Consider the following 14,204-nt stretch of genomic DNA (forward strand, 5'->3'; position numbering starts at 1 on the left):
TGGAAGGAAAATTCAAACCATACTTAAATGTTTATAGACACAAACTTACCCTCATGCTAGTGGGAGGACCCAGTTCACAAAGCTGGTGTGATCTAAAATACCTTAGCAAATAATTTTTTTAAAGATTATTTATTTATTTATTTATTTATTTATTTTAGAGAGACACTGAGAAGATGTACTCTCTGGTGCCAAAAGAAGGGATCAGAGAACATATTAGGTTTATTGAAGATTTTGCGTTGATGGATGGTGAGTACCTGAAGGGACAGGGGGCAGGTTTTGTAAATGGGGGAGTGATAGGAACTAGGAAGATAGAGGATATATGGCACTATCTGGAAAATAGAGGAAGGAGATACAGGGTTGGGGGAGGTTGTGATCTGGGAATCTCCTTTTGTGGCCGATAGATAAAGGAAAGAAAGGCATAGTAGAACTCATACTGGTGGTCTTAAGGCAAGTAAGGAGGCCATGAGAGAAGGATTCAGCAGTAGAGGGCGGTGACCAAGAACCCTTTTTTTACTTCGGTAGAAGATGGTACGGAAGCCAGTCTAGAGGTGGTCTTATTCTGACAGCCTAGAATTCTTTGCTGACCTGGCAGATGGGGGCTGGTAGTTCTAAGGAGTATGGTAGATTTTTTGAGTATTTAAATGCTAAGGGCTCACTCTTAACACATGTTAGGGCGTGATAATGCTCTTCAAGTATGAGAGGCTTGCTCTTGACTCTGTAATTTTAGGATATGATACTAAGTGAACAAAAGCAGAATGTAAAACAATTTTTTAAACCTGACTCCAGTTTTATTTCTAAGACTGAAGACAGATGCATACAAATGCATGTTTGTTGAGAAATGAAATGGGAACATAGACATCAAAATATTAAAAATTATGTTACTGTTGTGAGATTATAGGTGATGTTTACAGTCCTATTTGCTGTCTCTTAGATTTCCTAAAGTAAGCACTCATAATCATAAGAAAGCCTTTTATGTCAGAAAAAAAATGTTATTTAAAATGAATACATTTCTGTTTATAAGGTCCTGTATTTAACAAATGCTTGCTGAACTGATGATTATTTTGAATATTTGTTATGGGTGTTGCTTAATTCTTGAGAAGCCAGGCTTTATATTTCTCACTAACAATGACAACTTTTTTTTTTTTTAAAGATTTTATTTATTTATTTGACAGAGAGAGAGATCACAAGTAGGCAGAGAGGCAGGCCAAGAGAGAGAGGAAAGCAGGCTTCCCACTGAGCAGAGAGCCCAATGCAGGGCTTGATTCCAGGACTCTAGGATCACGGCCTGAGCTGAAGGTAGAGGCTTTAACCCACTGAGCCACCCAGGCGCTCCAACAATGATAACTTTTAAACAATTAAAAAATCAAAATGTTACTAATAACAAAGAATGGGTGTTCTCACAGCTGATTTTCAGTTAAAGTTTTATAATATGTAATTTAAACAGAAGAGAGTAATTTTACATTTACTTGAGTGGTTTAAATAATTGCATGGAGACCAGGCAAGTATTCATGCCTCTGCTAGATAAACACATACTATTCGAAAGCAGTGAGGATGATTTAAGGAAAGTCCACAGGTCTGTGTTAGGGAATTTAAATCAGCATTTCAATAATTGAGAAGGATTTAATGTAAAACAGAGAGCCTTTCTGAAATAAGCAATCAAAATAATTCATTAAAGCAGTAATTACTGGTAGGCTTGGCTTTTGCTCTACTTGATAAGTAAACAAAATCAGTAAATATTGTTGAAATGACACCTCACCTTAGGTAGTTTAACTTTATTGCTGAGGGGAGAAAAGCGGTTTATTATCACTTTGAATTTTCTCCCCCTCAGCCCCCTGGAATGCAAAAGGGAGAAATCAATCAAATGAATATCTGACAAGACCATAAGTGTGGGCCAAATTATTACTTCAGTCTATAATATAAACAAGACCAACTAAACTTGCTAAACAGGATCACATTTTGAAAGTATCTAAGATGTATCAAATGAGTTTACAGGTGCTATAGGTTCACTCGACTTCGTGCATTTAAGAACATAATTTTTATGGAATATGGGCAATGAACAAATTGATGTCATATTTGCTTTTCTATCTTTTGCTCCTGCTTTTACCTCCTCCTCCTTCCATGCCACACTTCCCAGTTAGGTTTTTCCTGAGAAAAGTAAAATTTGTATGTTGTGAAAGAAAGCAATTTCCCATTACATATGCTTTTGACCTCGCTTTCCCCTCTTGGGAAGCTTTTATATCTCCCAATGCCTGCATCATTTTTTAAGATTCATTTTCTTCCTTTGTTTGGCTGTACTTATCTGAGATAGTAATCACTCTAAAGTTTTTATTCAGTCTTGTGTGTCTGTGTGTGTGTGTAATTTGTTTTCTGCCTTATGAAATCCTCAAAGACAGCAAGTGTCATTGACACGTTTAGTGTCTAGGTATAGTTTGAGACTAGAAGCAGGTTTGAAAGAGTTAGAAGCTGTGGGACACATCATTTTGATAATCTACTACTACTACTACTACTATTATAGTTACAAAACGAAGTGAGAGGTAAGTTTTGGAAATCTGACAGTGAAAGTACGGGTGCCTTAGAGTCTAAACAAAACCTTTCCAAGTGTGATACCTGTTGAAATGTTATAGATGTATGCTATGGTATTTATTCACATCTTTCATTCATTATTTTCCCCCTAGTTGGAAGCCTGACTGAATTACCACTTGATATTTTGACACTGTGGCAGTGCCCCATATATTCATTAATACGTATCATGTTTGAGGTTTAGGTATTATCTGTCTAGAGTTTGGGCGAGATGTGTCTTTGAGACCCGAGACCCAAGGTCCCAAACTCCAAGTATAATAACAAAACTGATATTAAGCTGCATTTTCTAAAGTAATATCACACTTACAAAATGATAGGATGAAGTACAATGCATTGCACTTTGGCTTAGGGTTTAAACAGGAAGCTGGAACTCTGAACAAGTGTCCGTCTTAGAGATTTTTAATCTAAGGGAAGAAAGTCAGGGATGTGAGTTTGGGACTTGGATCAAACAGAGAGAAATAGCTTTTAGTGAGGAAATCAGATGGAAAGAGGTTGAAACTAAGAGAGTAGATACTCAATCATTTAGGTCAAGCAATTGGCTTAGTTTCAAGGACCAAGAATCAGAAAAAGGAACCTAAACTCAGGAATCTAAAGGGCCTGGGAGCACATCTTGGGTGTAGAGTGGCAGGAACACAACTCCAGGGAAATGATTGAGTTAAAAAAGAAATATCAAAGTGGGCATAACCCTTGGCTTAGGAGAGTGACTAGGCCCAAAGGAATAAGCAGAGCACAGAGAGGATATTAAGAAGAGCTGGGAAATGTAGTATTTAGGGAGTGGTGCTGACTAATTTAATTACTAATTACTAGAAATGAAAAAATAAGCATAATTTTTAACAAAGGTCTGAGTCAACATGAGGATCACCACATAACTATTTTTAAGTCCAGATTTATGGTCAGAGGACTCCTGGGACTTCCTCTAGTTTTGATTGACATTGAAGATCTGTCAATAATCCCCATTTTCATTTCAATAACGACTGGGGTTAAGAGTCTCTAGGTAGGCAGACACCTTCGCTACATGTCTGCATGTACTGCAAAATCTTCCTTGCTCTCTAAGCATTTTATGCTAATGGAAATAAATTCATAAGCAATCATCTGGAATCTTCCTTTAAATCCATCTTTCAAGATTTGTACAATAAAGTAGATTAGGAATAATAACAAAAACTATCACTTTTCCTCATATAATAATTGTGAGATCTCTGGTTAACACTCATTCTCCATCCTCTTAAAACTAAAATTTTGTTTTTTGATAACTACGTTCCCAACATGAGGAGAAAGATAAGCAGTCACTTCACTTGCACTGGTGATGTCATAATTTACCCATTCATATAACAAACAATGAGCTGTCTCCTCAGGTGTAGATACAAACATTGATAGGACATGTTCCTTTTCTCAGGTTGCGCACAGACTAGTAAAGGGAATCATGCAAAAAGAATTACAATCCATGAAGGGTATGGACAAATGAAAAAAGGCATGCAAATTCTACCACAGCCTAGATGAAAGGTATACATTCATTCTAAGGATGAGGAGAACTTCCGAGATGAATCTTAAATAATGAGGGGTCAATAACTAAGTGAAATGAAGGAATGACAATAGCATGAACAAGACAGTGAGGTAAGCCACCATGATGTGTGCAGAGAAGTGTAAGCAAATTCGTGTTGCTGGACTATCAAATATAAAGCACTTAATGTGGAAAATGAAGCTGTGAGACAGCAGAATCTGGAAGCCAGATCATGCAGATCCATATGTCCCCTGTCAAGGTGTCAAGAGTCCCCTGGTCTCTATCCTGAAGTACATAAAAATAAAAATATGTTTAAGAAATAGGGAGTGTTTTAAGAGTAGGCTCTGGGTGATGGATTTAACATTTGACAGGGAGAGTCCTGGAATCAGGGCTATCAATCAAGATCATGATGATGCAGTTATTCGGTCTCTAGATCATGAAGGTTCAAATCTGTGGATTAAAACCCTGCCTACACATTAGAATCATCTGAGAGCTTTAAAATCTATTGATACCTGGGTTCCATCCCAAGCAATTCTGTTGTAATTGAACTGGGGTGATGCCAGGTATCTGAAAGCTTTAAAAGTTTCCCCAAGTGATACTAATATGTACCCCAGGCAGCAATTTGGGGATAAGGAAGAGGAGAAGATAAGTTCATGTGAAATTTAAAAGATAAAATGTAGTCAATATTTGTATATGCAGGATAAGAATAATACCTTTTAAGAATGGTTCTCTACTTTCCTTAACTTCTAGGATGATGGAAGCACTATAAACTCTGCTAGATAAGGCAGGTGAAAGAAAAAGTCTTCAAGAAACATGAGTAGATTGGTTTTGACTGTGTATAGTTTGTTTGTGTATAGTATAGTTTGACTGTGTATAGTACCAAGATAATCTAGGACACAAAGCTTAAACTTGAAGACCAGAGTGGAGTTATTTATTTGAAGTATCTTCGAATTCATCAGACTCTGCCTCACACAACAGATCTGTGAGGTATATAGGACAAGTAAGTTTACATAATAATAAATTATAATTTTTAGAGAAATGTTTAGTTCACAGTAAAGTTGAGCAGAGAAGTACAAAGTGTTCTAATGTACTCCTGTCCCCATGGGTGTACTACTTTCCCCCGCTATTGACAACCCTCACCACAGTGGTACCTTTGTTACAATTGATGAAACTACAGTGATACAATGTTCTCACTCAAAGTCCATAGGTGAATGTTCCATGATTTTTGATGAATGTATAATCCACCATTGTAGTATCATACAGGATAGTTTCACTGCCTGAAAAATTCCAGTGTTCTGCTTGGTCATCCCTCCCTTCCCGTAGCCTCTGGCAATCTGAGACAATATCTGACCATACTGTCTCCAAAGTTTTACCTTTCTCAAAATGTCATATACTTGGAATCACATAGGGTATAGCTTTTTCAGATTATCTTCTTTCATTTAGTAACACACATTTAAGTTTCTTTAATGTGCTTAATGACTTGATAGCTCCTTTTTAAATTTTTTTTAAATTTAATTTTTATTTTTTTAAAGATTTTATTTATTTATTTGACAGAGAAAGATCACAAGTAGGCAGAGAGGCAGGAAGAGAGAGAGAGAGAGAACAGACTCCCCGTGAGCAAAGAGCCTGAATTGGGGCTCGATCCCAGAACCTTGAGATCATGACCTGAGCTGAAGGCAGCAGCTTAACCCCCTGAGCCACCCAGGCACCCCGATAGCTCCGTTTTAAAATGCTGAATGATACTCCATTGTTTAGATATAGTTTATCCATTTGTCTACTGGAGGACATCTTGGTTGCTTCCAATATTTGGCAATTATGAATAGAGCTGACATAAACATTTGTGTGCAGGTTTTTGTGTGAACATAACTTTTCAACTTGTTTTGGTAAATACCAAGGTGTGTGATTGCTGGATCGTAGTAAGAATATGTTTAATTTTCTAAGAAACTGCCAAACTGCCTGCCAGAATTGTTGTACAGTCTTACATTCTCACCAGCAATGAATGAGGGTTCCTTTCGCTCCACATTTTTGTCAGCATTTAATCTTGTCAGTATTCTGGATTTTGGCCATTCTAATAGATGTATAATGGTATCTTATTATTTTAATTTACATTTTCCTGATGCCATATGATGTGCAGCACATTTTCATATGTTTATTTACCACCTGTACAACCTCTTCAGTGAAATATCTGTGAAGTTCTTTGGCACATTTCTTAATCTGTTTTATTACTGGGTTTTGTCCATATTTTGGATGACAGTCCTTTCTCAGATGTGTCTTTTGCAAATATTTTTTTTCTCCTGGGTTTGTCTTCTTATTCTATAATAATATATTTTTAAAAGAAATAAAACACACTCTAAATAGCACTTTCTGTTTCTCTTCCTTCTCCTTTTTCTTTCCTCTTCTAGCATATTTACTGTTACTTGCATAGTTCATCTGGTGGATCATGCAGTCAAATTCTACACATTATCAATGATCAGTAAATAAACATGATGATCATAACTGAATGTTGTGGGAATATTTATGAGTATTATTAATAAGAATTTACCTAAGTTGGTAACTATAATAAAATGTGTCATTACCGTCTTGTTTGCTAATGTTAATTTCCCAGCAGAGAACAAGAAAGAACACAGCACAGCTATAATGCTGAAGAAAATGTCATAATGTTATGGCCTCAAATGTTATCATTTGGTTATAAAAAACTGAAGAAATCAGAGATGTTTTGTGGGACATCCTGAAAGGTAAAAATGTATTTCAGGAAAAAGAAACAATAAACAGGCTTTATGGTAAGTGACCATTATCTTCCTCAATCTATGTGGACACTCTTCTCATTTCCAAATGAAGAAAAGTAAGTTTTGGCCTAGACATGACTGCTCATGATGGTAGAAAATACACAAAACATGGCACTTATTGGATAGCTATAAATCATCCCAGCTGAGGAAACTAAATTATCATGAATCAAAATGCAATTTAGGAGCAAAGTGCTTCAGATAGTAGAATGCAACCACTGTACTTGTATTACTTTGGTATTGATGCGTTTAGAATTTGTTGTGAAAAATAATGGAAACCATAGTAAGAAATATGAATTTAAACAGTGGTTCGTAAATAATTCCACAGGGCTTTAGAGTTTTAAGGAGGTAACTGAAAGTAAGTATGCAGGGAAAAACAGGGTAGAGTAGTCCTATGCTTCTCATCCATTCCTATTAACCAGAATATACTCTGATTATATAAGTTTTACATGTACTTTAAAAAATGTTCTGCAGCTAAAAGACAATTGGAAACCACTAACGTAAAGAATTCTGAAGTTCCTCAATTGGCTTTTTCACCTGATGACCTTTTAAATTCATTGCTTATAATCATCATTAATCATCTTAAAATCATATCTCAACATTACTGAAGAGAATAAATTAGAAGTACCATTTCAATCATAACTTACATCTTTCTTCTTCAACTGCTCTAAAGTAGATTCTATATAATGTACATGGACTTGTATAGTTGGAAAGTAATTATTTTTTCAAAAGCAATTTATTAACATTTCAAGTAGGTATGGTGCAATTTTGAGTTAGTCATTTTTAATCCCATAAAGCTTTCATTATAACACACACTTGGTATCTTATTTGTATGAGCTCCTTACTATAAGAATGATCACTTAGATATCTTGTCAATAAATATTAGACTCAGTTACCTCTTGGAATATGTTATCTTAATTGATATTAAACAAGCTATTAAAGTCTAGGTTTTTTGGGGAGAGTTTGTCATTATGATAGTAATTTTTCCAACTTAGTAAATGTTAAGTCATTATGATCTATCTGGATTGGTTAGATAAGAAGCAGTTCTTTGATCTTGAGAATGTGCATTCCTTTTTCTGTGATTGAACATATTCTTTTACATTAAAAAAAAAAACAAAAGAATAATGGTTTAAGGCCCAGTTCACTCAAGGGTGATCCATTTTAAAACATTGGCTCATGATAGACTAGTTATAACTTATTTGTACACTAGATGGCCTTTTATTTGGATTGGGGATTATATTTTGCTAGCGATGAGAAACCTTGTGTCTATGATCCAAGTCAATCTTTCCTTACATATAGCTACCAAAGAAACTGAACTTGTAAGTTATGTAAGTGTGAGTTTTCATTAGAGGATATGATAGCTGGGAGTCTTGAGGAATATTTAATCAGATGGTTTAGATTCAGGAGAATTACCCGCATTATACTACAGAGCAAACCTGTTTAGCTGCTTAATTATTCATGACAGCCATTGTCTCTGAGACAAGCTAGGTAGCTGGACTCATTTTAATATGTAACTTATTTTCTATGCACCATACAAACCATGATTTTTCTGTTTTGAAAAAATAGAAAAGAGCAGAGGTTTATAGTTTTCCAGGAAACTTAGGTGTGTTTGGTCCCTTTGACTGAATGGCATAGAATGCTTTGGATATTTGGATAGGTTACTACTGTGGATGGCCACATGCAATAGTATGGTTTCGGTTATCTTTCAAGCTTATAATGCTATTACCTCTATTTGTCCCAAGTAACTCATGGTAGCCATGCAATAGTGTGTGACGTTGCCTCTCAGGCACCGATGATTAGATTGAACTGGACATGGCACAATGGATGCCAACCAGATTTTGTTTGAGGAACTTTGGAATTGGGAATGAGATAGCAAATGAATTTTGTTTGCAGACACCATTTAACAGTTAACATCAGGAGCTGTGATCAGACCGTAATATTCTATATGGACAAAGAATAAAAAAGAAGAATGTAGCTATGCAAAGAGAAGCATCGTGAATAGAAATAAAGTCCTGATAGTTTATATTTCTCAGTTTTAGACACTATGTGAGGCTCATCCGCAGTTCTGTTTAGGTTCCTCTCCTCCATTTCATCACAGTATATTTCTCTCTCCCTCTTTTTTTTTTCCTTAAGTAAGCTTGAGTTGCTTCTGTCACTTACAACTAAGATATCTCACTGAATAATACTAGAATTTATTAATGAGGGCAATCAGTATAAAAACATATGTATGTAACATGGTATGTGTCCAACATATTTAATTAAATCTGATCTAAAATGTTATGATCTTTATAACTTTTGGCTTTAGAGGGTAACCTTTATCTGACTTTGTCTTCATATTTTGGGGATCTTTTACTCTAGTCACTCAAGCATTTTCTATGATATTTAGGATGCACTTCAAATCTAAGATTACAGGAAATCATTTGCTTTATTTTATAGGACAAAATATTGAGGCATTATCATTGGAGAAACAAAGTAATAAGTCATAGTTACATCTAATGAATTGTTATTGAATTTGTACAGGCAAATCAAAGACCTCCTTTTAAACAGAAATGTTGATCTTAACTGTTATGTTAGCTTGTCATTGATATCTTAATCTTCCTGACAAAACTGTAAAAGTGCAAAGCATTATGTCAGTTCTGTGTTGAACTACTAAATGTGTAAAATCTAAAAGAAGTAGACACTGTTGACTAGGAGTAATGTTTATTTATTTTTATTTCTGCACATGGCTACTTAAACATTTGAAATTTGTATGAAACCTTGTTTATTTTTTGATTTGTACCTTTATGACCTACTGCTCTCTGGAAGTGTCAGTTTTTGTGTGTGTGCAATATATTTAATTTGTTATTTTATTGTTTTGGATTCATATAAAGTGGAGAAAACAGGTTTGGATCTGTTTGATCAATTCCTTCAGGTGCTAGTCTCCTTTAATTGCAGTATTGATTGCAGCTGGTGTAATGGGACCTGTGACTTCATATGATACCATGTCAGCCTTCAGAGGAAACAAAAGCTTTGGAAGCAAGTGGTTCAGGTTACTATTTATCTCATGACCCTATGAAATTTGACATGTGTCATTAATAGTGACATTCCAGAGATTCAGATTTCTTTGGCATAGCTTCTGCAAGTTAAAACAGTTCTCTTGAATCTTTATAGTCTTGAAATCTTTCCATGTATGTTACCCATGAGAATGTTAGTATTTCTTGAGTTCAGCAAGGTCAGATGAAAAACAATTTTTTTCCCCTTTCTCTGGTTTCTGGTTGGCCTTTTTGTTTTAGGTAACAATGAATGGAAGAATTGTGAAATTTTAGGAGCTCACAATTTAGTAAGGAGAATAAGCCATCGATAGAAATAGTGGCAACTGTATCATAACTGAGACTTAAGTAGTAGGGAAAAGTCATTTTGGAAAGTGGTATGGGAGGCTGGTAAACTTGTCTCAGACACTTTTCAGCTACTTTCTCACTGGTGATATTATCTATATAACCTTCATTTACTTCATCTGAAAGTTATGAGACTAATAATAATATTCACTTAATTAGGATGTTTGTTAGGAGACAGTACATATTTCTAGATAATCATAAATGCTCAAAAATATAAATTAAATGTAATGCCTGCAGTAGAGGAAGAAATTACTTTTATCTAGTATATTCCGAGAAAAAGCCAAGGAAGAGGGAACAAAACTGTAAGGTATGCAGGGTTTCAAAGACTAAGATGATGCTTCTTAAGTGATGGATATCAGAGGTGAAAGTGTGCCATATGACCTCAGGAAAGTAAGTAAACTAGTTTGAAAGATATCTAAGGTTTACATGTTTCAGTGAGTCTTAAAGTTTCAAACCAAAAGATTTCTCAGGGCACAGGAAACATCTGTCCCTAGGGAAGGTAGCACCACCACCAACAATGCATTTTCTAATGCAGCATAGTTAGAAAAATGTCTCAATGTTTGGAATTGACTTGGCTCTATACTTCACATTCACTGTCTCAATTTATTGCCAAAATAACTTTTGGAGAGTGGATGAGTCTCATTGCATGAGATAAGGAAAGTGAGGCTCACAGTGAGGCTCACAGTTGGTGAATTAGTAGGTGATGGAAATGGGACTTGAAAATCTGACTGCAGGCCCTCTTTCTAAACCATTCTGTATACTGCTTCCAGAGACTTGAGCCTTGGGTGTTCAATTTTTTGGAAGTCTCTTGTTTTACTATTGTTATTTTTTAAACCAAGAAAATGTTGAATCCAGCCCAATAATATATATATTTATTTCGATATAATGTTTTAAAATGCAAATGTTTTCATCTATTTAGTAGGTTAATAACTCAGACTGTCAATTTCTGAAGATCTGACAATTTTCAAGTGTCTCCTTTCAAGGATATTAGGACATAACCTTGAGAAAGCTTCAAGCTATTTTTAGTCTGCTTGTTTGATGGTGCTTTTCACTATATAATTCCCAGCCAAGACATTTGCTGCTTTGTTTGCAAAATGAAATAAAAAATGTAACGCTCTTTCTTCAACATTTGCATGATTAATTTTAAAATTTGCTATAGTATTAATAATTTTATGCAGTTACTAATTAAGGTTTTATGATAATAGAATAGCTTTGTATAAGCCTTTCTTAAAGTTTTATAGTTTTTTTCAGTTGATGATTTATAGTTAAATGCTTGTCATGAAGAATCATGAATTTCCTCTGAAGGAAACTTATAAATGGATTCCTAAACTTTGAATTTAGAGTCAAGTGTAGAGTCATTGAAATATATCTTCCATGAAATTAATAAAGAATAATTTTAAAGAAGTTGTAAGTATCTATATCATATAGACTTACATTCTAATTAATGTTATTCACCACATTAAAGTATTGTATTTTAGTTGCAAATAATTATATTAATTTGTGTGATATATACTTACTACTCACAATTTATCTTGCTTATACTTTAATGATGAAGACCAAATACTAGTTTGAATCAATTATGCTTAATATCTTGATTAGCAGCTTATCTCTGGGAAAGAAATAACAAAGTTTGCAAGACTTATGAAATTCAGGCATACTTGAAAATCACAAAAAGCTTTTATTTCTTGAGAGCTAAAGATGAGTGGAAATTAAACTTAACCTAGTAACTAAAAGCATACAAAGCATATATCTAAATAGCACTAATTCTGGTTCTGATTTTAAGTAAGAGCTTGAATATATAGAACTTTAACTCTTAAATTATGGAGCTGGATGTCCCTAGGAAAGTGAATTAGGATTACATTTACATGGAACATTTTATAGTAAAGGTGTAGGAAACCAGCCAGAAAAGAGAATCAAAAATAATTTAAGAAATTATCATGCCTACATACAAACTTTTTCCATTTGGCATGTGACCTCAAATTTGTCTTTTTTACTAGGAAAATAAGATTGTTATATTTGTTACAAGTACTTAGACTGGATACTTGCTTAAAGACAATATCCCAAAACACGACTGACTGACTGACTGTTTGCTTTTTTATTTTAATTTTAATTTATTTACTTTTTGTCTTTTGATCTTTCCTTTAAGACAGAGAATACTTTAAACCCATGAGATAAATGGACATTTTGGGTCTGAAATAAAGCATCATATTTTCAAACACAGGTCAGTAATTGTATGTGAAAGTATATACACTGTTATGTACAAATGAATGGATCAGAGCACAGCTTATCAATGCTTTTAAGACAGATTAAACTTCCCTGTAAAAGCAGCACCTTTGTGACATTTTTAACTTTTGTATTCATCTCCTTCTTTTTATCCTCTCCTCCTTCTTTACCCTTTACTTCAACAGAAACCACACCAAACTCCTCATAATCCTTCTCAAGGGCCTCAGAAAATTCTCCTTTCTCCATGCCCTCACCCACATACCAGTGAACAAAGGCATGATTGGCATGCATCAGGTCAAACTTGTGGTGCAAATGAGCACAGGTCTCACCACTGGCTGTGGTGTTGCTCAAATGCCCAAGCCTCACCTTACTTTGGCCAGTTCTCCACCAGGTACCACAGTTGGAGGCTCGTGATTGATGCCAACTTTGAAGCTAGGGAGACCCCAGTCCACAAACTGGATTATATGCTTGGTCTTGATGGTGGCAATGGCAGCATTAACATCTTTGGGAACCATGTCATCATGGACCAACAGGGAGCAAGCCATGTGTTTACTATGGCGAGGGGCATGTTTCACCATCTGGTTGGCTGACTCAAAGCATGCATTGATGATCACTGTTATAGAAGGTACAGATGGCAGGATTTCGCAGCAGAGATGACAGGAGCATGTATGGCCAGAGGGAAGTGGATATGAAGATAGAGTACCAGGTTTGTCTGGAATTCTGTCAGATCAACATTCAAGGCTCCATCAAATATGAGGGACATGGTGATGGAAGACACAATTTAGCTAACAGTGTGGCTAAGGTTAGTGTTATGTTGGATGTTCAATATCGAGATTTCTACTACAGATGGCCTCATAGTTTAGCATGAAGGCAAAATCAGGGTGCTCCAGGATGGTATGGGTAGTGAAGATGGAGTTGTAGGACTCAAACATGGCTGTGGAAACCTGGGGGGCTAGGTTAATGGAGAATTCCAGCTTGGACTTCTTACCAGAAGGTCATTCTATCAGCAGGGAGGTGAACCTAGAACCAGTTCCCCCTCCAAAGCTGTGGAAAACCAAGAACCCTGAAGACTTGTGCACTGGTCAGACAGTTTCCAAATTCAGTTCAAGATGAGGTTAATGATCCTCTTGTCAAGGGTGTAATGCCTTTGGTCAGTTATCAGCAGCATCTTCCTTGCCTGTGTTAGACTGTTCAGGGTGGGAAAGCTGGCAGTAGATGCCAGTGTAAACTCCATCAATGACCATGGGTGCTGGGTCTACAAACACTGGGCACATGTTTGCCAATAGCCATCACACTGAAGAAGGTGTTGAAGGAGTCATCTCCACCCCAGTAGCCTTGTCACTTGGCATTTGACCATTGGGCTGGATGCCATGTTCCAGGCAATAGAGCTCCCAGAAGACATTGCCAGTTTGATCAGCCTGGCCAACATGGATGAAGATATAGTCAAGCATGTTTGCTGCTTTGTGGCTGCTGAGCAGATAGGGGAGAGGAAGGGGTGAGGTTGTTGCTTCTAACAGTGAGACTCTCAGGCAGTCGATGTAAGCCTGCCAAAATATGATTTATTTAAAAATGAAATGTGAAATTTTTATTTTTAAAAAATATGTTCTCTATGTGAAAACAGTCAATAATCAATACTTTTTGGTAAGGTACTTTCAGTTCTGTGAAACATGAGGTGGTTTTTAAAAATGGTCTCTGCTCTTGAGGAGTTCAAGTTCAGCAACATATAAAAAATGTAAGTAATTAAAA

At 35.6% G+C, this 14,204-nt stretch overlaps 1 pseudogene; it reads right to left on the bottom strand.

Moving 5' to 3' along the window:
- Positions 1 to 12,488: 12,488 nt before the first annotated feature.
- LOC122910024 lies at positions 12,489 to 13,909 on the bottom strand (annotated as a pseudogene).
- Between the last annotated feature and the right edge of the window lie 295 nt (positions 13,910 to 14,204).

This window comes from Neovison vison, chromosome 6 (genome assembly GCF_020171115.1).
Source record: "Neovison vison isolate M4711 chromosome 6, ASM_NN_V1, whole genome shotgun sequence".
Taxonomy (NCBI): domain Eukaryota; kingdom Metazoa; phylum Chordata; class Mammalia; order Carnivora; family Mustelidae; genus Neogale; species Neogale vison.